Genomic DNA, 25,543 nt, shown 5'->3' on the forward strand with positions numbered 1-25,543 from the left:
CAGAGATATGGGTCTGTATGAATCACAGCAGTCTGTTTTTTTATCAGGTTTAAGAATTAAGGTCACAATGGCATCATTCCAGGAAGGGGGGATCTCTTCACCTGCACGGAACATAGCTAAAAAAAGTTCGCTCAGGGTGGGCACCAAATACTGACTTAATTTTTTTAAGACTTTTAAGGGCAGACCGTCAGGTCCAGCTGCCTTGCTGGATTTCCCCGGTTTTATGGCAGTTTCTATTTCTTGCTCGGTTATTAAATTATTAAGAACAGCTTTCTGAGGTTCGGATACTTTTTGTGGTAATTCCTGATCTAACCACTCTAGGACTTCTGACCTGGTTGCACATAAATCTTCTTTATAAACTTCTTCATAGTATTTTAACATGGTATCTTCAATGCTAGTCCCTGCTATAATCGAACTTCCAGCCATCCCAAAATTAAGTTATTTTAAGAAGTTCTTTGCCCAATCACTCTTTTCCTTCCAGGCAAGTAGTTTACCACAACCTTTCCCATAATTGAAATGGGCCAATTTACTAGCTTGCCACCTTTCTTGCAGCCTCCTTTCTACTACTGACGACAGATCTGATTTAAGGGTTTGAATCAAAGCCTTCCCAACATCCTCTCCCACTTCATATTGCTGAATTTTATGTTATGAGCTCTGAATTTTATTCTTAATATTAAGAATTTCCGCCCTGCGCTGTTTATTTTTGTAGGACTAGATTGATGTAATCCTGCCCCTCAAAAAGGCTTAGTACGAATCACAAACAATTCCTATTGGAGCACTTCCCTGGTTATTGAGAAAAAACTCCTGGGACTCCAAACCAGGGGGCATATTATCAAGGACGGGCGATACATTATCGCCGCTTTTATCGGCAGGAAACTGCCGATAAAGCGCTCCTACGTGATTTACATTCCGAACCTGATCTTTTATATTATGGTCCACTAAAAACAAGTCTATTCTGGACTGGTGTCCGTATTTTTTATAGTTGAAGGTAAAGCTTTTTAAGGCTCCCTTCTTTTTTCGCCATATATCGCACCATCCAAAATTCTTTATTGTGTTTTTTATCAGGGCCCAGGATTTATTATGCATAACACTTCTACTTTTAGTTGAGCGATCAAGATTACCATCTAAAACCACGTTAAAATCGCCTGCCAAAATAACCGGGTCGGGGAAATCCAGCAATTCAGATAGCAATTTACTAAAAGGCATAGGGTCGTCTATATTGGGCCCATCTTAACTCACTACAGTATGTTTGCTTCCCGTATTGAACTTTTGCAATTGCCCATCTTCCATTTTTATCCATCCTACTTTCGAATACCACCAGCAGAGGGTTAATCTTAATCAGGATTGCCACCCCCTTATAGAGAGTTGCTGCTCTGAACATATCAAGTTCTGGACCCATTTCCTACTTTTGAACAGCTCCCTCATCTCATCCCCCATTAGGTGCATCTCCTGTAATAAAATGACTTGGGCTGAAGAATCTTTTAAATATTGTAGAATCCTCTCACGCCTTTGACATCCCCTTAATCCGTTTACATTTCACGATAGGAATTCTATTGATGGCTTCTGATTCACTGTCATTCCTTTTCTGTTTTGTCTTCAATATCCATACTCGATCTACTGCGAGGACATCTTTTTTTTGTTTTTTCTCCCCTTGCTCCCACACCGGTGCTCCACCTGTGAACCCCTCCCTATCCCACCCCTTGGGAAACCCTCCTGTTTCTTCCTAATGGCCTAGGTCTAGACCTAGAGAGGCCTGGTTTTTGGTGATTTTTTTTTTAAATCACATACCCATTTAACAGCAAACATAGTAGAAGCCTGCCGCTAAGGAGCCTATATCTTATCAGAAAAGGAAAGAAACCTGTGTGCATGTGTACCTTATCAAGCTCGATAATCACATCTATCCACCTCTATCCAACTCCAGCTCCGGAAATGGACCTTAGGAACCCTTCCGCCTCCTCAACCGTACGAAAGGTATGCATCTTATTATTATGCATTACCCGTAAACTAGCTGGAAATTTAAGCTGCGCTGTAGCACCTAGGCTCTTGAAGGACTCAATCAAATTCCCCATTTTCCATTGCTTATTTGCTGTCATTTGCGAGATGTCTGATCAGGTCTCAAAATTGACACCATCAACTGTCAGTGATCTTTGTTTCAACGCTTTAAGAAGTATTTCTTTTTTAAAACTGTAGGCATGGAAATTCACCAAAATTTTTCTTGGTTTAACTTTATTAAGACTCCTTCTGAAAGGGTCTCTATGTACCCTCTGAATATCCATACTGAGTTCTTCCTCTGACCATTTGAGTTGTAACCCTTCCTTAAACAGATGCATCATGAATTTTTTCATATCCTCTCCTTCTGCTCCTGCTGGTACCTTGAGGACCCAAAGGTTACATCTTCTTTGGTTATTTTCCAGGGATTCTATCTTATCCTTCAATTGCTGTTCATTCCCCCTTAGGTCACTAATCTCCTTTGTATTTACCTCCACTTGTGACGCCAAGTTTTTCATTCCACTCTCCAGTTGTGCAGTTCTGTCAGCTACATCATCCGATTTTTGTCCTAGGCTCTCACAGACCGACCGGATTTCTCTCTGATTCAATTCAGAAGTTTCAAATCTATTTTTGACCTCTGCTGTCAATAAATGTATCAGCTCCGATACTGATTGCACCTGAGATTGAGGTTGGAGCTGTAAGGATAGTAGAGGTGGTGGAGATAGCAGTTGAACCTGGACTGTCGACTGGGGATGTATTTGTACTTGAGCTTCATTCTGATTCTCTTCTTGAACAGTCTTAGTTGCGCCCTTGTTCTCCCCTTTTTTAGCAGCTCCATCAAGGGGTGGACAATAGAGATTCCGGGCAGTCGCCTGGGGGGCTGGGGTCGCTAAGGTCGCTACTTGTAGCTGACCTTGTGATTGAGGTTGTGCAGATTGAAGTTGAGGTTGAAGATGAACTTCCATTCTGTCACTACCAGGATACTGAGATTCCATAGAGTCCGTGAGTCCTGCCAGTACCTGAAACCTATTTCTACTCACTGGACTCACTGTTTCTACCCCGATCGTTGTAACTTTCTTCAAAGGACCCACAACGGGATTTTTTAGTAGCAGTGTTTTAGGAGCAACCTTAAAGAAGGTCCTTAAGGAAGGGGTCATTTTCAGATTGAAAGCTTGTGGCTCACTACTCACTTTAGTTTTACTCCTTCTCTTCAGTGCTGCCCACTCTCCCGAAGCTGTACTGCCTTGTTTTTGCGCAGGGGAGATTTTTATTTCTTTATTTGAGGTAGCAGAGCCCTGTCCTCCCTTCATACAGTTTTTACCCAAGCCACTCCTCAGGAGATATTGTTTCTGTTCAGATTTTTTGCCGGGCTACCCTACTTTCCCTCCCGTTTTCTCAGGACCAGTTGTCCCTAAGCGCCCACCTCCACCTCTTCTTTCCCGGGGGGTACCTGACCCTTCAGGGGCTGCTCGGGAGCCAAAGTCAGCCTCCTCAACACACCGTACAACAGACAGTGCTATATGACCGACCACCCCTTTGCTCTTTAAATTGTCACCTCTACCACCTCTGCCCGCACTAACCTGCTTCAGGGGGTCACCCTTCACCTCCTCAGTGTATTGGATGATATCTGTCCCGCTCGGGCTTATGCTATGTATGACATGTATGTCACCATTTTTGGTCCACTGCATCAGCGCCCTGCTGCCCCTGCCAAGCACCTGAACAGCTCATGCACAGCAGGGGTCCAAGGCCATAGAGGTAGACGAGATGGTTGGGCACAGGAGACCCAGGGCTCCCGCCCCAACCCGACACACTTCCACTCTCGCCCACGAAAACGTCCCGATGGTAACGACCCAGCCACGCCTCCAACACTGGTAGTGGCAGCACAAGCTACTCCAAAAGATGCACCGAGCATTAGAAAATCATTGGGAGATCACCTCCGAAGCCGCAGAGAACGCCTAGAAATGCCACATTACCCCACTGGCCCCGCCACCGATCAGCACAGAAGCGTCTCTCCCCAGTGTCCTCCCAGCACCATCCGGAGCAGACAGGACGACAGAGCTGACTAAGGTACAGCTACAGTTCTTCCCTCACAGACTCAACCTGTTCCGCCGCATCTGCTTAGTTAGCGGTCCGATCATAAACAAAAGGTAGAAACTCTCATAATACCGGCAATTTTCTTTCCCCGAAACTAGAAGACTCCCGCGACCGCGAATCAAGCGGCCGCCATGTTTCCCCGCACCAGCGCCAAATATTCCTATTTCATTAGAATTATATGTATTAACATTTAAAATGTCACATGTGATAAAACTTAAAAGATCAGTTTTATCTTGAAAATGCAAATTCGCAACGCAGAGTGTTACAGGCACCACATGTGGAAACAATTAGCAATTAGTGAATCTGCGATTTACAAAAGGCTTTACTACACTTCCAGATCTCATTCTTTTCCTGATACCGTGGCGGAAGGACACATTCAGATTGACTTCACTTTGTGCCGTTTATATGTTCTGAACCCATATCGCTTTGATATGGAAAGCTTGCAACATCAATTTACTAGTAGTGGTGGTTCTTTAAATCCAAATATTAATTTTAGAACTGCTATAACCCCCCCCCTCCCACCCCCAAATGAAATAGTTACTTGTAATTCATTGCTTGCTGCTGGCTCTTGCCAGACCCCAGTAGACGCATTGCAAAGTTCTGAGGCATGTATTAACTTGCAACCAAAGCAAACTTTTACTCCGTTTCTGATTACCTAACCTCACTGGTGCAACGGACTCCACAGATGTATTATTATTGGCACCACGTACCACTGAGCAAATCTAAAGAAACAGGAAGATACAACACACAAGTAATGTGCAAGTAATACATGATGCAGATTTTATAATCACACATTGCATGGCATGATTTGATTTCCTGGTTCAACACATGATCCTATGGTATAAAGAATCATCAGAGAATGATGTACCATGGATAGGTACCATCCACATAGAACATGATTATTGGGTGAGTCTCACCTATACAAATAAACTTGCCAATTTGTTACCTTTACATATAATTATCTAGGTATTTAATAAAACAATCATGTTGAATCATTACAAATTGCAGCCGCAGCCCGTGGAGTGAGTTACGGTGGGGCAGGAAGGCGGGACGGGGGAGGGGCAGGGTGGGGAATGCTAAATACCGGAATATGGATAATTGGTTTAGCATCCCCCACCCTGCCCCTCCCCCGCCCCACCTTCCTGCCCCACCGTAACTCCATCCATGGGCCCTGGCTGCAAATAGGGCATATTAGGAATTATATTTTTTTTAATTGTTTTCAATAGTTCTCAGGATGTTTGGTTTATCCATAGTAGCATAGATGTTGTTGGTTTTCAGGTGTCTCTGGTTATCCTCTATGTCCTGGGCTGATGACATTGTTAGCTGGCCATTCTGCACAAGCAGAGTGAGCATGCAATCAGGCTCACTAAAAAACTCGTAATACCATAAAAGGTATTTTGAAGTATTGAAGGGACGTTTTAGATGTCTACATTCAACAGATGTTGTCTTTCGTGTTCTGCTGAAAGAGTTTATGAAACCATAATAGTTGTTGCATTTTGCACAGTATTTGCTTTACAAGACAAGAACCCATGCCAGAGTAGGGTATAGATAGCAATGACAAAATAGGTGATGATGGAAGACCAAGCATAGGATTATCAAGGAAAGCAATGTTTAGATGTGAAAACTGTTCAAATTAGCTATATAATTATGAATAACTATTTTGGATTGCCTTTTATATTTCCCATGAGGCCGATATGATTTGTTAAAGATGGTCTAAAAGTCAGGTCTGTGCCAGAGTTGGTTATGAGCCTACTTTTCGGTGACCTTGGGGCATATTACCTAGGGTGGTGATAGGCAATTATCGCCAGTTTAGCGGCCGTTTTCCGCCGCTAAGCAGCGATAATTCTATCGCTCTATTAGTAAGCTGTCGCTAACTGATGTTAGCGACAGCTTTTAGGCGCTAGTGAGCGGTTTGGGGCCCGCTTTGCATATCAGTGATATTTATTGCTAATGACATGCAAAGTGGGCGTACCCAACCTGTTAGCGACTGAAAGCAGTCGCTAACGTCGCTATCGCCTATTAGCAAGGCATGCGTAGCAATGGAAATATTAATTATCGCTACTTGTTGGTAATATGACCGTGCGTTTGCATGCTGCACATCTGGGGCAAGTACACACGGTCTTAGAGCTAGGGACCCTATTTTTTGGCGACTTGAACAGCTTCCTCTTGGACCAAATTTACAAACTAGATAAGAACTTTCTAGGAAAGAATGCTCTTCCACCTGGCGTGAAATAAAACTTATAATGACTCAAAAAGTATGTTGATCTGCATTAATCTACGAATCTTGACATTTTTACCGACCACTAATGAATTTTCTATTTGTCAGTTTGGCCATTGAACATGTAATAAATGTTGTTGTGCAATGTTTCTAATTCAGTGCAAAATAATAATAAAATATCTCCCTTAAAAAAATTTAAGTATTACATTTAAATTACTCACACTGGTCATGAAATTAAGACCACATCAGTAGGCAACAGTTATCAAACAAGTCACTCGTGTTTACCTAGATGACAACTGGACTGTGTCAATCTTCTAATATTGTCATAGATCTTCCTTTCATAATTACTTATCTGTGGCTTGCTTCATTTTGCTAAGGTATTTGGTGTTGTTGTTACGACAAATGCATATCTGACTTTAAAAATGTCACATTCAAATTTTAACTTCCCTAATTTGTAACTGTACAGCTGCATAATTTTATGTAAACTGTTCTCTAAAATATGTCAGAACAGGGTACCCGAACAAATAGGTTTTGTCCACACATGCAGACAAAAAATAATACAGATTATATTGATGCATTTGACAGAAACATTGAGATAAAGACAATATTGATGAAAATATTCCAAATGTTATTGGAAGCTAACAGTTTGTATAACTGGGAATTATAATGAATATTTGTCTATATAATGTATGATGTACATTGTATGTTGTTTCCTGCACTGATGATTCTAGAGCAATCCTGAGGTGTTGCCTCTATGTCGTGTGTAAACATGGCGGGCCTTATTTACAAGTCCCTGGAACCACCAGTGCGTCACTTAAAATGGGAAAAAGTGACGAACCGGCGGCGCATGGGGCTTTTTAAATTAGCCCCGACATTTTTACCATACATACGAAAGGCGCTTTAACGGTTATTTGTTTCTGTGTGTATTGTATGACTTTCTGATGAGAAGAAATTGGTAATTTTCCTGCAAACGAGTCACAGTGCGCAGGTGCTGGCACTGATTACTGTTCTACCCTAATACATATCTGTCTAGATTGAGAGCTCATGGCAGTCTGTCTTGACCCCTGTGTCTGGCAGATAGGACACTGCGGCCCGGAGCGCCGCCGGTTTACTGCACTATCCATCATCTAACCAGAACTATCAGATCGATTGCAGTGCGTCACGTCCGAACCGAAGCAGCGCGTCAGAGCAGCAGAGGAGGCAGGTGCTTTGTTAGTCGCAATGGCCATGTCAGTCGGACAATAGCCATGACAAACGAGCTCCTCTTTACGCAGACCCAATTTCCAATAAAAGCACAGGCTCTATATGAATTTGTCTACTGTGGATGCGTCCATGCAGATTTTTCTTATTGCTTTAGTAATTAGAACTGTCCGGGGAATACATATGGTGTGAAAGTGTTTGGAGAAAATAATTAGATGAGATATTTTTGTTCTTGTTTCCCACGCGTATCTTTACATTAATGAGAAAAATGGAGTGTCTGCTAACTTCACTTTCGGCGTCTTCGCATCAAAGCTAATGGGAGGTGTCATTTTCTGAGGTACCCATAAAGCATTGATTTCACTGGGGCATTTGAAAAACAATTTGCGAAGCATTGGTTAAAACAATTTAGCGCCCCAAGCGAATCATTGATCGCATCATTGCCACTTTTAATCTGAGTGATCTGCCGACACTGTCTTCCTCATTAGTCTATTAAATCACTCCCACAGCACACAGGATATGAAGGCCGTGTCCTTGCGTGATTAGTGTAACAATGTGCTGTTGCTATGCGAGTTGATTTAGTACCACAATTTACACTTTTGCTAGCGAATCATCAGCCTCCCTGCATTTTCAGTGTTGGTCAGGGCAGGCTTTGGTGGTGGTGGCACCTGGTGCCGCAATCTTTGTTGGTACCACCACTTCATGACCTTCTTCTCAATGGATTCCCTCACTACCATCCTCCAAACATTCACCTCATTTCTCCATAGCCCCTTTCTCACACTTTTTTGTAATAGCTCTACTAATCATAATATAGGGTGTCAGAGCACTGTACATCACATACACATATAGAGAGACAAAGAGTCATAGAGGTGTGTTATTCAATGTATAGGAGATGTTACACTACACATTGAGAATTTCAAGGTGTAGAAGTCACATATTGCCCACACCCTTAGACACTGAGGGCCTCATTTATGAAAAGTGACGCATCGCTGCGTGAAAACAGCGATCGTCACTTTTCACTCCGCCCTCTTTGCGAGACCAATGATGCGTCATATTTACAGTATGACGCATCATGGCGCAAGGAGTTACAGATACGTCAGTATTTCTGACGTATCTGTAAGCGCAAAAGTCACGCATTGCTGGAATGTGTCACAAAAGTGACGCAACTCCAGGAATGCTTCCTTTCACATGGGGAAAGCCCCATGTGAAAGGGCTTGCATCAGTCTTACGCCTGCTGTGAGGCAGGCGCAAGATTTTGACGCAACAGCATCCTGTCACTATTACGAGGCTTTTTGCGGGGGAACGCCCCCTGTGCATACATTATACCTGACGCAGGTATAATGTAGCGCAGAGGTTTACAAAGTAACGCATCTGCTTAGATGCGTCACTTTGTAAATAGTGCGCAACAGGAGGCATGTTTTACAGCGGCGATGCGTCACCAAAAGTGACGCATCAGAAGCGCAAAACTGATGCAAGGCCTCATAAATGAGGCCCTGTATGTTAAGAGTGCATCAATCAATCAATCAACCAATCAGCATTTGTAACGCACACTCTGTCACCCTTGGGTGTATCATGGCGCTATGTATCTGTTGAGTCTCTTTCTGAAGTCTGCCAGCGAGGGCACCCTACGGAGCTGGAAGGGGAGGTCGTTCCACGTCGTGCATGGTCTTGACAAACTCAGACTGAGAATTTAAAACATAACACAGCCGTAGGTGTTGTCTTTCATAATACGAATGTATGACTACAGAAATTAACCCTTTTTAGCACCTAAGGATATTCAAACGTTGAGAAATAAATAAGCAACTACACCTATGCTTCCAATTTGTCCCCAGCTCTTAGAAACTGCAAGCAACACAAATATCTCTTTGACAAAAGCATTGACCTACTGAGATAACTAAATACAATACAGACCTGTCATCTGTATGCTACACATTGTGCTTTGCAGCAGGTACATTACCCTCCGTGCTACTCTAGGATGAGTCAAAACAATGACCAGGTGAAACACAGATCTTTCCAACAAGTGCATTAAAAACCAGAGTTATTTTGCAAAGAATATTATCCCTTGAAAATGACTTGCCACACAAAGATCTCTGCAGTCTGCTCTTGTCTCGCCTCTTACTCCTCACCTGAATGCGTGTCCTCACTAAACTACTCTCTGCTTCCTCAATGTTCACATAGCTCACTGCAACCACCTCATTCACTGACTCCCACTCACGTTCAGTGCCATCTATGTCTGGGGAACAGATCAGTATCTTGTCTGTGCTTACATATCTAGCATATGCTGAAAGGGGGGGGGGGAATGTTAATTCTCCCAGGTTCTCAAACGGTGCTTAACCAATGACGTGAAAGTACTTTCGCTAGAGAAGACACATTAGTGCGGTGCCACAGGTGGGGGAAAAAGCCTCTGAACCCCCAAATTGGGACCAGGCGGTCCGACTAGATAAATACAACACGTCCTATGCACATGCAAATGAGTAAAAGAACAGTACAATATAGTTTCTGTTGTTCATGAATGAAGACAATGATGTCCTTAGTTTGAAATGCGCGCTTTTAATGGTTTCAATCCAAAAGATGAGGGTGATAAATGCAACACGAAAATTGATCTCTTTAAATTTGTGAGAAGTGTAAAACTCAAGAAGGTTTTTGATTCAAATCCAGCACCCAATAAAAGAAATGTCAATATTCCAACTGGCTCACTACGGGATGTTCTTACGATGCAAGATGTACACACTAACTTTTATCCCTTACAGATACAGAAGACACACCACAACATATAACCACACTCTTGGAGGGACTCAAAGTGGACAATGACTTTAGTTTAGACAGTGGTTTGAAAACAAAATCAAAATGGACACCCATTTTACCGGTGGCAATTCTATTGACATGTTTCATAAATTAGTCTTGGAAGACTTGGGCTAAGTTCAATGACAAAAAGACTAAGAAGATGACAAGACATATTGACAATCTCCTACCTGGAGAACGTACAGCCCTTAGACATTAACTGCTGACAATGACATAAGCACATGAAAGTGCTTAGGCCTCAATATCCTTGTCTTTACATGTTACCTAAAGTACAAAAACACTTACCTTTCCATCCTGGAAGACCTATCGTCTCGGGAATAGGTGGACCCAGAGAACAAATAGCTGAATATGTTGATCTTTTTCTTGATCCTTTGGTCCAGAATCTCCCTATGTATATTAGGGACACAAAACATATACTTAGCATCTTGGCTGACTACACATGGGAGCAAGGCATGACTCTAGTCACTTTAGACATTGTGGTGCTCTACACGAACATACCCCAGATTTGGGTCTGAGAGCGGTTCAGCACCACTTACACAGGAGATCAGCTATACAATTGCAGCACACTAACATGTTACTGTCCATGATGGCTCGGATTCTTGAAAACAATGTGTTTTTTGGTTGATAGACAGTGGTACAGACAAAAAAGAGGTGTCACCATAGGTTCTAAATTTTCACCCCGCTTTGCCAACCTCTTCATGGGACGCTTGGAGGAAAAATGGATCAGGGGCCTTAAGGGCAGTCACTTTAATGATTCAATTATCTTCTGGGGTCGCTACATTGACGACTGTCTTCCCATTTGGTCAGGCACACATGAGAAACTGGAACAGTTTTGTACTTATTTGAACACCAACACCTAGGACATAAAATTTACACACCAACATAGTGAGTCCAGCATCACCTTTTTAGACATTGAAATTGACATCTAAAACATTACCTTACACACATGTCTCTTCTGGAAAGACACTGCCTGCAATGCAATTTTGCATGCCAATAGTGCTCACCCCTCTCATCAGATTCGCCCCATCCCATTTGCTAAATTCACCAGAGCTAAGAAAAACTGTAGTAATGAGAAATAATTTGAAAAGTGTTTATCAGCCATGAAATCCAGGTTTAAACACAGAGGTTACATACATATAAACCTGGCTAAAGCCGAAAGGAGAATCAGGAACACAGGGCACGAGGAGACTCTCCGCAATAGGGTGCCCAGCTTAGAGCAAGCCGATACAGTGAGATTGATTACAGATTATAATGACTACAGCAATGCTCTATCCAAAAGTCTTAGCAGACATTGGAAACTTTTAACAAGCGATACCTCACTTACTAAGCATATCAATACACAGCCTCAAATCACTTACAGAAGGGATAAGGCACTTAGGCCCAGGCTTTGTCCCAGCTATCCTAAATCCCAGCCCAGTGTCAATTGGCTAACACTGCGCACCGTGCGTTTCCATAAATGTGGCTCATGTGGTGTATGTAGATGGACATCCAACAATAAGAAAGAATTCTCTGGTCCGAACAAAAATATGACATTAGATGTAACATGGACTGCAATACGAAATTTGTAGTCTATGAGCTAGAATGCACCTGCTGATGCAAATATGTGGGCAGCGCCATTAGATCTCTGAAAGAAAGGATTGTGGAACACCCTCAGGGTGTGAAACAAGATCCCAGATAACCAATGGCATTACATGTGTCGGAATGCCCATCCCAAAGGCCACACAAACAATTTATCTTCTATGGAATTGATGTGACTGAACCCAGCCCTAGGGGTGTGAACCAGGAATTAAGACTTAGACGTTCCAAAGCCATTTGGATAATGCATCTTAGAACATACCAACTAGGTCTTAACAGTGATCAGGAGATGCATTATTTCCTAGGGAATTGAAAGCTGTTTTATGTCATCCCATGCTTGGGAGACATTAATTTCAGTTCCAACTGAGAGAAATTGTGTCAAGGCCCCAATCTCTCCATACCACATTACCTTACTGATATTTATTGTATAGATAATACACAATCATAATTATGAATGTCATGTGTCCGATTTCTATAATGTCCACTAGCATTAACTAATTTATTGAAAAATTTAGCTGTCAGGTTCAAATTTACCCATTATTCATTATTTTGCACACCGTCTACTTTTACAAGGTTTAATGTATGAAATCTGTACTGTATATATAGAATGAGGTATACAGATATGCGCTACATTTGAAGAGCTGAACATTTTGAGAATACATAAAGAATACATTACGATCCTTTGTTCCAGAAGCACGTGATAACTGTTCTGTGTTGATCAGCAGCACACCTCTTAAATTTTGTCGCTTGTTATGTCCTGTCAGAAATTTTACTAGCAGACTACCATTGTTAATCCCCCTCCTTTTCCTTTTATTTTTTATGTGAACTGATAACATTGCCCTAAACGGGTTTATCAAACGTGTTTTATTCAATTCACACTTCATGCTTTACACACGCTATTGTTTTGTCACGTCGTATCAATTTTAATTGTTTGTGTGAGCATACTGATTTGTGATTATACGTATACAATGGCGAAGATATGTTCCTTCATTACTCATTTACCCATTGATACTATTGTGCGTTACTCAGGTACTTATTGCCATTGGTTGGTATCACTTTATCATGTATACACGTAAGAATTTCTTGAAATGATACAAACTTTAAGTAGTGGTCATCTTGTCTCTATTTCACAATTTATCCACAACACCATTGCTTTCCGGTATCTACTCTCAATCCTTTATCAATATCTCTGTTTCTAAACATACAGGGCACCGATACTCATGCAGGGATCATAAACGTACTGCATGACGCATCACATTTTAATTTTCACACCCAATGTGTCGGGTTACTCCACAACGCCAGTGCAGGTTCATGGTCTAGTCTTCACACTCCCAGTGGCGGCATAAATACACTTCCGGATCATTTTTGCAAACATATCCGGTTGATAGGGGTACCTGAGAATACGAGGAAAGTCTGGCGTATTCGCCACGGATAAGATTTGCAAGGGGATTATCTCTGTGTACATGCATTCAGTTTGCTCATAAAAAAGTCATTGTCCTAGAAACCTCCAGCAACCTGGGATTTCCTTTTCTTTATTTACTGCTTTTTAGAAAATCTTTCTGCCTACTGTGCCACATTCATTATACCTGGATTGAAAAACTGAGGTGCCGAACATGGCTATTACGATGGCTTTGGCTCAGATCATCTATTGATATCTGGATCTGGGGTAAGGAAACATTTGGGAGCGAGGGGAAGTGGTTAGTCTCGTCCATTTTGGCTAAGATGCATCATTTAGAATATTAATGAGATCTCTTGGATACTTTTGAGGAATAGACAATGGTCTTCTCTCTAGTGCAGGACATGCCAAAGATTAATCATTAACGTGAGCTATTATCTGACAGACTCACAGCACAGGAGTGATAAGGAATCACAGTCTCACTGGCGCAACAGAATAGTCATGACCTACCGGGTAGGAATTATCACCGGTTCAAAGGTGATCTAGAATGGTATTACCTGTCTTGTATATGAATCTTGAAGCTGAAATTTCAAAGTGGATTTACTTTTGGAATATTGTTTGTAATTAGAGTACCTATCACCTCATTTACTATAGGTCTAAGCATCTACTTCTCTTGCAACAGGTAGGCTGTTGCACGTTTGCGCAATTGAGCTTGCATTTTACATAGGCACCAGTGCACTTCACTTGAATATGCTTCACATTGAACCTTTCAACAAATCTCGAATCCTAAATTCACCAATTACCTGGCATTGATCTAAAAGCACATTACCCACTATTCACCAGGCTTTACTTCATTCACCCGTACCACTAGGACCTTCTCACAATAAAATCTCAAAGGCATTTAAGGTTCACGTCTGGCCTGTCTTCTTTCTTCTTGCTTTTTACTAAGAATCCTAAAACTCTTTGATATAACTCATTGTTCACATTCATAATTCATTTTGGATGCTTCTCTCCAAAACATGGAACACCTCTCGCACACCTTGTATTTTAACTATCTATATAGGTGTGTGTTATATCATTGTATAACCTTTGTCACAGGTAACATATTTATGACATAAGCTATTCTCCATGTTGTTTCCAGCCCTGAAGAAATCTAGGGTTTTTACAACCCATTGACGGTTAGCATATCTCGACATGGCCATGATATATGCTGTCCTAATTATGGTTATGGGGAACAACCTATTATGGTACAAACATATCTGGAGCTCAGGGGTACAGGCATATGTCTAGGATGCCCTCCCTATTCAGCCAAGTAGATACCCCGATATGGTCAGAGCCGAGTAAAACAGAGCTTAAGAGCTAATTAGCAGTAATAAAGATACCTATATGAACATATCTGCTGTGTGGTAGAGTTATGAATAGTTGAATCGGATATGTACAACTGTGTGCCGAAAAGACATAGCAGTGGTGATGGGCAACTAGAAAGAGGACCAGAGTTGTGTGTAGCCCTGTTTGAGATGGGGGAACAGAACACTGTGCATCCATATTCACACTTCAGAGACAGAACCCAGTGTAGCCACATTTGGGTTACAGGAATCAATCAAGGTACAAATATATAGTGTGTAGGGACAGGCCCTCTTGAAAGCATGTCCTGGTTACCCTACTTATTCAATGAAGTCTGAAGTGTTCTGTTCATCATATCTGAAATACAGGGACAAGGTTGTCTTCTATAATATCCGGATTTTAGAGGCTGAAATGTGTGAATCAAAATCTGTAAATCTGTGATGAAGGAGCAGAGCCATATGCTGTCTTATGTACCTTCTAGCCATATCTGAGATGTGTTGTCATGTCTGGAGTGCGTAGACGTATCTGGGGTGGCAGAGATATATAATTTTGTATGAAGAGCCTGGTGGATGCTTGTTTTGTGTTTCAGGTAACATTCACAACTGTGTTGCCAAGATGGGCCTTTTACAGTCATGACATGATATCCTCTCAGCCATGCCTCTGGTCTCCTGTGCAGCCATTACCAGGGCACTGTATTCCTCCATTACTAGTGCAGATACTTACAAACAAAGATCTTGCATACCATACTGTGACCAATTAACAACAAACAGTAAAGTGAAGGGGCATGTTGACACCAAGGCAGTGTTTAAGATGCAAGTAGGCAGACACTGCACCACAGTACAAGCCTTTATTTTCTAGAAATATCCTCAAACTAGAGATGTGGTCGCCCTAATCACTAATGCTTCCAATGCTCTGAGGCAAATGCACTTTTTTGCTGAGAAGATGTGGCTCATTCTGTTTCAGCCAATGAAGTGCTAAAGTTTCTTTACTGGTGCATTAACATGTGGGTGTATGGCGCTCCCGAATATTATGAATCCGTTCTTTGTGCAAATGAATGAACCCTTGTTATCCTGGTGTGATTCCTTTGTAAAACTTGAAGCAGAAAAATCAGGAAACTAAGGGAGTGTGGAGTGTAGACCTCTCAGTGATTCATTTATAGTTGCTCCTCTCGCAGACAGATTTTTAGCAGGCACCTATGAATGAATCAGAGACCTCTCAGCTGTCACATTGAGGTTCAAGTTACAGATGGTACTGTGTCCCTTGTACCTCACAAATGCAAAAGTGAAGCCAGGAGTTAATTGGCGCATATACAGGTAGTGCACCGGCACCATCTTTCCTAGACATGCTCCAGGAAATCTCTTCAACTGACCGAATTGGATAGATGGAAGCTGGTTGCATTTCCTGCTTGCTTAACCTCTGCTCATCAAAAATAATGTCACACAGCATCAAGAGGATCATGTTTTGGGGAACATTTTTGGAGGGTCTGTTTAATTTTATTAGGTTATAAGACAATGTTTGATGGCTTATATCAGTTATTTTTTAAAGTGTAGCAAATCAGAACATTAATGGATTAAATTCATTAAATCAATTCATTGAGTTACAACAGTGTGCATTGCGCCCTTAGTTATACATTATCTCTAATTATTGTAAGCCATTACTTAGGATAGGAAATCTAATAAAAAATTGACAATTACATTATTACATTAAAATCATAATTATACAATACAAATATTAATTATACATGAAAGTCTTTTTTGAATATTTATTTGTGTTTATTAGTAAAAATAATAAATAACAAATATAAGGTTGTGGAACTATATATTTCCTTTTCCAAACAAAATATAGTATATTTGAGAAAATGATTATTAAATGTAGGTAATGCATGCATTTAATCACTTGTGTTCATAAATATACAACATAAACATTCACATAATTTAACGTATAATAATATAAAAATAAGGGTATTAAATTTGTTATTTTCAATGTAAATAAACATTTCTAACTATTCTTTCACATTATAAAAATTACTAGAGGTTACAGAAAAAACATATATTTGGCAGTTATGAAATATTCTTGTGAAGCATCCCAAAAAAAAGACCCATTGGTCTATCCTATCCTAAAAATGAGACGGATTCAGAAATTTCCAGTGATTTAAATGCAGTGCCAGTGAATGGCGTGGTAATGGGATAACCACCAAGCTCATACATTTAACAAGTTAAGCTCTCAGAAAACAAATTATTTTCCACACTTGACAAAGAATGTAGACATAAAGCCTGTATTAAACAAGAATATGTTTGCCTTTTTCAATTTTTTCCTCCATCGGGTATCACATTTTCATTACTGGTGAACAGTTTTATAAGAAATAGAACATTAGATTACAATTGTTCAAATTTGCCAATTGAAGGAGTTCTTACGGTTCATAAAGGCTCCATGTTAGAGCCGTCAAATGAGAAAATTAATGTATTTTACATCGTTAATAAATCCAATAGATTCAGAATGCTCAGAAACAGGGAACAACATTAGTGTCAAAGCTCAATATCATTAATTCAAAGTGCTCAAAGACGGCTATGCAAATTCAATAACACGGTTCCATGCCTAACCATAAGTGTTAAAAATGCTCACAAGCAGTAATCTATATTGATATTAAGGCTCCATACCAACACCCTGTGTTTCAGGGGAGCAGCCATCCTTGTCCTCAGAGTTTCACTGAAGTGTTCACAAAGCATTTCATGGTTGAATATCATTATAAAGCCTTATAGCCCACCGTAGCTGGCTATACCGGCTATTAAAGCCCCTCTCCAGTGTTACAGGCCTGAGCCTAAGGCGAGGGCCTTTAACAAGGGAGGGGGACTTTAATAGCCGGTATAGCCCAGCTAGGAAGGGCTATAAGGCTATTAGAACATTCTGCCACTAGAGGGCAGAATATTCTAACAAATAAAACAAAGCCTTTAGGGAGCGCGAGGGGATTGAAATCCCCTCAGGCTCCCTGAAGCCTTTGTTCACAGCCAGAGCTTTAACCAAAGAAACATTGGAATGTTGGACCTTCGGGCTTATACCAGCCATTATAAGCCCGGAGCACTCCATTTTCAATAAAGCTACCAAGATTCCAATGTTCTAAATAATATTATGCACCAGCATAGTGCTTTGCTACTGGGAGTCTAATGTTCTGCCTTTTGAAATATTCAGTAGTGATACCTGATGGAGATATAAACGAAAAGAGCAAATTATAAAATACAGTCTTTATGGTTACATTAATAGATTAATTCAGTAGAGTGAAATCATTTGTAGTCCACAAAGTTCACATGTTAAAGTATACTTTTAAAAGCATTTATATAAGTATGATTTCTTAAAAATGTTACAAAATAAACATATTTCTAAAATAAACCTGAATTATTTGTGTAAAAAGTATGTATATTTTAGTACATTTCTTGTACCTAGATAATATTTTTATGGTACATAAAGATTATTATACTTTTTAACATATTTTGAATAGTTATATTTTTACTTTGATTGTAATGTATTTGAAGTATTTTTATTTGCATTATGCTTCCACCAGTTGGTCCATTATAGCAGTTTATTTAATTCATTAAGATGTACATATAAAGCAGAGAGGCAGCAGGATCCGAATGAACAATTATAATCTTGTATCAATTTTATTAACTAGAAGAGTAAAAGGTACCTAAAGTTAATTTAATTGCATTTATTGTTAGTAAATGTATCAGGTAAATTGTATTTTTAGTTATCTGATTGTATGCATTTTGTTGAATTTTGGAGCATACCAATAAATGTGATACAGAACCAAATTTATTTTGGAACTTTAATGTTGAGACTTTTTCATTTTTTCAAAATAAATGTCATTTGGATTATATACTTTCGAAGAAGAATGCCATGTTTGTATATCTACAACTGCCGAACCACTAATCTGAGAGTATTTACATTTTTTATTTTTCACTACAAATAAGATTGCCGACCTTTGTGACCTTTTAGACAATCTTTCTGCTTACTGTGCCACATTCATTATACCTGGATTGAAAAACTGAGGTGCCGAACATGGCTATTACGGTGGCTTTGGCTCAGATCATCTTTTGATATCTGGATCTGGGGTAAGGAAACATTCGGGAGCGAGGGGAAATGGTTAGTCTCGTCCAGTTTGGCTAAGGTGCATCATTGAGAATATTAATGAGATCTCTTGGATACTTTTGAGGACTGGACAATGGTCTTCTCTCTATATAACTAGTGCAGGACATGCCAAAGATTAATCATTAACGTGAGCTATTATCTGACAGACTCTCAGCACAGGAGTGATAAGGAATCACAGTCTCACTGGCGCAACAGAATAGTCATGACCTACCGGGTAGGAATTATCACCGGTTCAAAGGTGACCTAGAATGGTATTACCTGTCTTGTATATGAATCTTGAAGCTGAAATTTCAATGCGGATTTACTTTTGGAATATTGTTTGTAATTAGAGTACCTATCACCTCATTTACTATAAGTCTAAGCATCTACTTCTCTTGCAACAGGTAGGCTGTTGCACGTTTGCGCAATTGAGCTTGCATTTTACATAGGCACCAGTGCACTTCACTTGAATATGCTTCACATTGAACCTTTCAATAAATCTCGAATCTTAAATTCACCAATTACCTGGCATTGATCTAAAAGCACATTACCCACTATTCACCAGGCTTTACTTCATTCACCCTTACCACTAGGATCTTCTCACAATAAAATCTCAAAGGCATTTAAGGTTCACGTCTGGCCCGTCTTCTTTCTTCTTGCTTTTTACAAAAAATCCTAAAACTCTTTGATATAACTCATTGTTCACATTCATACTAAATTTTGGGTGCTTCTCTCCAAAACCAGGAACACCTCTGGCACACCTTGTATTGTAACTATCTATATAGGTGTGTTTTATATCATTGTATAACCTTTGTCACAGGTAACATATTTATGACATAAGCTATTCTCCATGTTGTTTCTAGCCCTGAAGAAATCTAGGGTTTTTACAACCCATTGACGGTTAGCATATATCGACATGGCCATGATATATGCTGTCCTAATTATGGTTATGGGGAACAACCTACTATGGTACAAACATATCTGGAGCTCAGGGGTACAGGCATATGTCTAGGATGCCCTCCCTATTCAGCCAAGTAGATACCCCGATATGGTCAGAGCCGAGTAAAACAGAGCTTAAGAGCTAATTAGCAGTAATAAATATAACTATATGAACATATCTGCTGTGTGATAGAGTTATGAATAGTTGAATCAGATATGTACAACTGTGTGCCGAAAAGACATAGCAGTGGTGATGGGCAACTAGAAAGAGGACCAGAGTTGTGTGTAGCCCTGTTTGAGATGGGGGAACAGAACACTGTGCATCCATATTCACACTTCAGAGACAGAAACCAGTGTAGCCACATTTGGGTTACAGGAACCAATCAAGGTACAAATATATAGTGTGTAGGGACAGGCCCTCTTGAAAGCATGTTCTGGTTACCCTACTTATTCAATGAAGTCTGAAGTGTTCTGTTCATCATATCTGAAATACAGGGACAAGGCTGTCTTCTATAATATCCGGATTTTAGAGGCTGAAATGTGTGAATCAAAATCTGTAAATCTGTGATGAAGGAGCAGAGCCATATGCTGTCTTATCTACCTTCTAGCCATATCTGAGATGTGTTCTCATGTCTGGAGTGCGTAGACGTATCTGGGGTGGCAGAGATATATAATTTTGTATGAAGAGCCTGGTGGATGCTTGTTTTGTGTTTCAGGTAACAATCACACCTGTGTTGCCGAGATGGGCTTTTTACAGTCATGACATGATGTCCTCTTCAGCCATGCCTCTGGTCTCCTGTGCAGCGTTTACCAGGGCACTGTATTCCTCCATTCCTAGTGCAGATACTTACAAACAAAGATCTTGCATACCATACTGTGACCAATTAACAACAAACAGTAAAGTGAAGGGGCATGTTGACACCAAGGCAGTGTTTAAGATGCAAGTAGGCAGACACTGCACCAAAGTACAAGCCTTTATTTTCTAGAAATATCCTAAAACTATAGATGTGGTCGCCCTAATCCCTAATGCTTCCAATGCTCTGAGGCAAATGCACTTTTTTTGCTGAGAAGATGTGGCTCATTCTGTTTCAGCCAATGAAGTGCTAAAGCTTCTTTACTGGTGCATTAACATGTGGGTGTATGGCGCTCCCGAATATTATGAAGCCATTCTTTGTGCAAATGAATGAACCCTGGTTATCCTGGTGTGATTCCTTTGTAAAACTTGAAGCAGAAAAATCAGGAAACTAAGGGAGTGTGGAGTGTAGACCTCTCAGTGATTCATTTACAGTTGCTCCTCTCGCAGACTGATTTTTAGCAGGCACCTATGAATGAATCAGAGACCTCTCAGCTGTCACATTGAGGTTCAAGTTACAGATGGTACTGTGTCCCTTGTACCTCACAAATGCAAAAGTGAAGCAAGGAGTTAATTGGCACATATACAGGTAGTGCACTGGCACCAACTTTCCTAGACAAGCTCCAGGAAATCTCTTCAACTGACCGAATTGGATAGATGGAAGCTGGTTGCATTTCCTGCTTGCTTAACTTCTGCTCATCAAAAATAATGTCACACAGCACCAAGAGGATCATGCTTTGGGGAACATTTTTGGAGGGTCTGTTTAATTTTATTAGGTTATAAGACAATGTTTGATGGCTTATATCAGTTATTTTTTAAAGTGTAGCAAATCAGAACATTAATGGATTAAATTCATTAAATCAATTCATTGAGTTACAACAGTGTGCATTGCGCCCTTAGTTATACATTATCTCTAATTATTGTAAGCCATTACTTAGGATAGGAAATCTAATAAAAAATTGACAATTACATTAATACATTAAAATCATAATTATACAATGAAAATATTAATTATACATGAAAGTCTTTTTTGAATATGTATTTGTGTTTATTAATAAAAATAAAAATTAACAAATATAAGGTTTTGGAACTATATATTTCCTTTTCCAAACAAAATATAGTATATTTGAGAAAATGATTATTAAATGTAGGTAATGCATGCATTTAATCACTTGTATTCATAAATTTACAACATAAACATTCACATAATTTAACGTATAATAATATAAAAATAAGGTATTCAATTTCTTATTTTCAATGTAAATAAAAATTTCTAACTATTCTTTCACATTATAAAAATTACTAGAGGTTACAGAAAAAACATATATTTGACAGTTATGAAATATTCTTGTGAAGCATCCCAAAAAAAGACCCATTGGTCTGTCCTATCCTAAAAATGAGCCGGATTCAGAAATTTCCAGTGATTTAAATGCAGTGCCAGTGAATGGCGTGGTAATGGGATAACCACCAAGCTCATACATTTAACAAGTTAACCTCTAAGAAAACACATTTTTTCCACACTGGACAAATAATGTAGACATAAAGCCTGTATTAAACAAGAATATGTTTGCCTTTTTCAATTCTTTCCTCCATCGGGTATCACATTTTCATTACTGGTGAACAGTTTTATAACAAATAGAACATTAGATTACAATTGTTCAAATTTGCCAACTGAAGGAGTTCTTACGGTGCATAAAGGCTCCATGTTAGAGCCGTCAAATGAGAAAATTAATGTATTTTACATCGTTAATAAATCCAATAGATTCAGAATGCTCAGAAACAGGGAACAACATTAGTGTCAAAGCTCAATATCATTATTTCAAAGTGCTCAAAGATGGCTATGGAAATTCAATAACACGGTTCCATGCCTAACCATAAGTGTTAAAATGCTCACAAGCAGTAATCAATATTGATATTAAGGCTCCATACCAACACCCTGTGTTTCAGGGGAGCAGCCATCCTTGTCCTCAGAGTTTCACTGAAGTGTTCCCAAAGCATTTCATGGTTGACTATCATTATATAGCCTTATAGCCCACCGTAGCGGGCTATACCGGCTATTAAAGGCCCTCTCCAGTGTTACAGGCCTGAGCCTAAGGCGAGGGCCTTTAACAAGGGAGAGGGACTTTAATAGCCGGTATAGCCCAGCTAGGAAGGGCTATAACGCTATTAGAACATTCTGCCACTAGGGGGCAGAATATTCTAACAAATAAAACAAAGCCTTTAGGGAGCGCGAGGGGATTGAAACCCCCTCAGGCTCCCTGAAGCCTTTGTTCACAGCCAGACCATTAACCAAAGAAACATTGGAATGTTGGACCTTCGGGCTTATACCAGCCATTATAAGCCCGGAGCACTCCATTTTCAATAAAGCTACCAAGATTCCAATGTTCTAATTAATATTATGCACCAGCATAGAGCTTCGCTACTGGGAGTCTAATGTTCTACCTTTTGAAATGTTCAGTAGTGATACCTGATGGAGATATAAACGAAAAGAGCAAATTATAAAATACAGTCCTAATTTGATTAATTCAGTACAGTGAAAGCATTTGTAGTCCACAAAGTTCAAATGTTAAAGTATACTTTTAAAAGCATTTATATAAGTATGATTTCTTAAAAATGTTACAAAATAAACATATTTCTAAAATAAACCTGAATTATGTGTGTAAAAAGTATGTATATTTTAGTACATTTCTTGTACATAGATAATATTTTTATGGTACATAAATATTATTATACTTTTAAACATATTTTTATTTGAAGTATTTTTATTTGCATTATGCTTCCACCAGTAGGTCCATTGCAGCAGTTTATTTAATTCATTAAGATGTACATATAAAGGAGAGAGGCAGCAGGATCCGAATGAACAATTATAATCTCGTATCAATTTTATTAACTAAGTAAAAGGTACATAAAGTTAATTTAATTGCATTTATTGTTAGTAAATGTATCAGGTAAATTGTATTTTTAGTTATCTGTTTTTATGCATTTTGTTGATTTTTGGAGCATACCAATAAATGTGATACAGAACCAAATTTATTTTGAAACTTTAATGTTGAGATTTTTTCATTTTTTCAACATAAATGTCATTTGGATTATATACTTTCGAAGAAGAATGCCATGTTTGTATATCTACAACTGCTGAACCACTAATCTGAGAGTATTTACATGTTTTATTTTTCACTACAAATAAGATTGCCGACCTTTGTGAAATAATGTTATGATAAATATATCTAATTGTATATGTTTAAACATATATCATATAATTGTTAATAGGATATAGGGTGTGTAATGTATTATAGGCTATGTTGGGAATGTAAAAGCCCAACTTGATACTCAGGTCAAAATTAATGTAGGAAGTTACAATTTGCAACTTTAGCAAAGATGACACGTTGTTGTCCTTAGTCCCCAGTGCCCATACTGGTTGAAGACAGAGTCCTGTCATGGGACAACTTTCTGTCCTCCTGGGGAGAGATGCTAATGACACCCAGGAAAGGATAGCCAAAGCCACAATTCCTTGCAGCGTGAACCACAAAAAGTAATTAAGTTAACCTGTGCTTAACCCTGGGTAGCTTGCCGCAAAGACAGTCAGGTAAACTTGGAGGCTCTATGTAAAGTATGTATGCAGTACTCAAACAGTAATAAAGTGAAAACACAACACATTAAAAATCCTGCAGCAACTTTCATATTATGGTACATTTTAATAAATCATTTGACACCAAGTTCAAGTTCAAGTTCGAGCATTTGTATAGCGCGCTACTCACCCAGAGGGTCTCAAGGCGCTTGGGGAAGGGGTTCATTATTTGTCGAATAGCCAGGTTTTCAGTTCTTTTCTGAAGGAGATGTGGTTATGAGTAAGGTGGAGGTGGGATGGTAGTGAGTTCCAGGTCCTGGCAGCCAGGAAGGAGAAGGATCTGCCACCCATGGTGGATTTCCGGATGCGTGGGACTGCGGCGAGGGCTTGATTAGACGATCTTAGTTGGCGGTTGGGTTTGTAGAAGGACAGTCGGGTGTTGAGGCATTCGGGTCCTATATTGTAGAGGGCTTTGTGTGCGTGGGTGAGAAGGCGGAAAGTAATTCTTTTGTTGACGGGGAGCCAATGAAGGTCTTTTAGATGTCCGGAAATATGATCTTGTCGCGGGATGTCTAATATGAGTCTCGCTGACGCGTTTTGAATACGCTGGAGTTTTTTCTGTAATTTTGTTGTCATTCCGGCGTAAAGTGTGTTACCATAGTCCAGTCGGCTCGTGACCAGAGCATGGGTGACAGTCTTTCTTGTCTCGAGTGGGATCCAGCGGAAGATCTTTTTGAGAATGCGAAGGACGTTGAAGCAGGAGGACGAGACGGCGTTGACTTGTCTGGACATCGAGAGAGAGGAGTCCAAGATGAAGCCCAGGTTGCGTGCGTGGTCTGTGGGTGTGGGTGCTGTGCCCAGAGAGGAAGGCCACCAAGAGTCGTCCCAAGCTGAGGGGGAGGATCCTAGGATGAGCACCTCTGTTTTGTCTGAGTTGAGTTTTAGGCGGCTCTGTTTCATCCATTCGGCAACTTCCTTCATGCCTTCGTGAAGGTTGGATTTGGCTGTGTTGGGGTAATTGGTGAGGGAAAGTATTAGCTGGGTGTCGTCGGCGTAGGAGATGATGTTGAGGTTGTGTTGACGCGCGATGGAGGCGAGAGGACTCATGTAGACGTTGAAGAGGGTGGGACTGAGTGAGGATCCTTGGGGTACGCCGCAGATGACTTCGGTGGCCTCTGAGTAGAATGGGGGAAGTCGGACTCTTTGGGTTCTTCCAGCGAGGAATGAGGTGATCCACTCCAAGGCTTTTCCTTGTATGCCGATGTTGCTGAGTCGTTGTATAAGGGTGTTGTGGCAGACTGTGTCGAAAGCGGCGGAAAGGTCGAGTAGGATGAGGGCTACTGTTTCACCGTTGTCCAGGAGTGATCGGATGTCGTCGGTCGCTGCAATGAGGGCGGTTTCGGTGCTGTGTTTGGCTCGAAACCCGGATTGAGATGGATCAAGGGAGTT

General features: G+C 40.1%; 1 long non-coding RNA gene across 1 annotated transcript in view; it reads right to left on the reverse strand.

Annotated features, from left to right (window-relative positions):
- The window catches only part of LOC144761388 (uncharacterized), a 313,298-nt gene that overhangs the window by 216,618 nt on the left and 71,137 nt on the right, over nt 1-25,543 (reverse strand). The window contains exon 2 of the long non-coding RNA XR_013595700.1: nt 10,586-10,687. This is a non-coding gene — a long non-coding RNA (uncharacterized LOC144761388). The remainder of the gene's footprint in view (nt 1-10,585; nt 10,688-25,543) is intronic.

This window comes from Lissotriton helveticus, chromosome 6 (assembly GCF_964261635.1).
Source record: "Lissotriton helveticus chromosome 6, aLisHel1.1, whole genome shotgun sequence".
Taxonomy (NCBI): domain Eukaryota; kingdom Metazoa; phylum Chordata; class Amphibia; order Caudata; family Salamandridae; genus Lissotriton; species Lissotriton helveticus.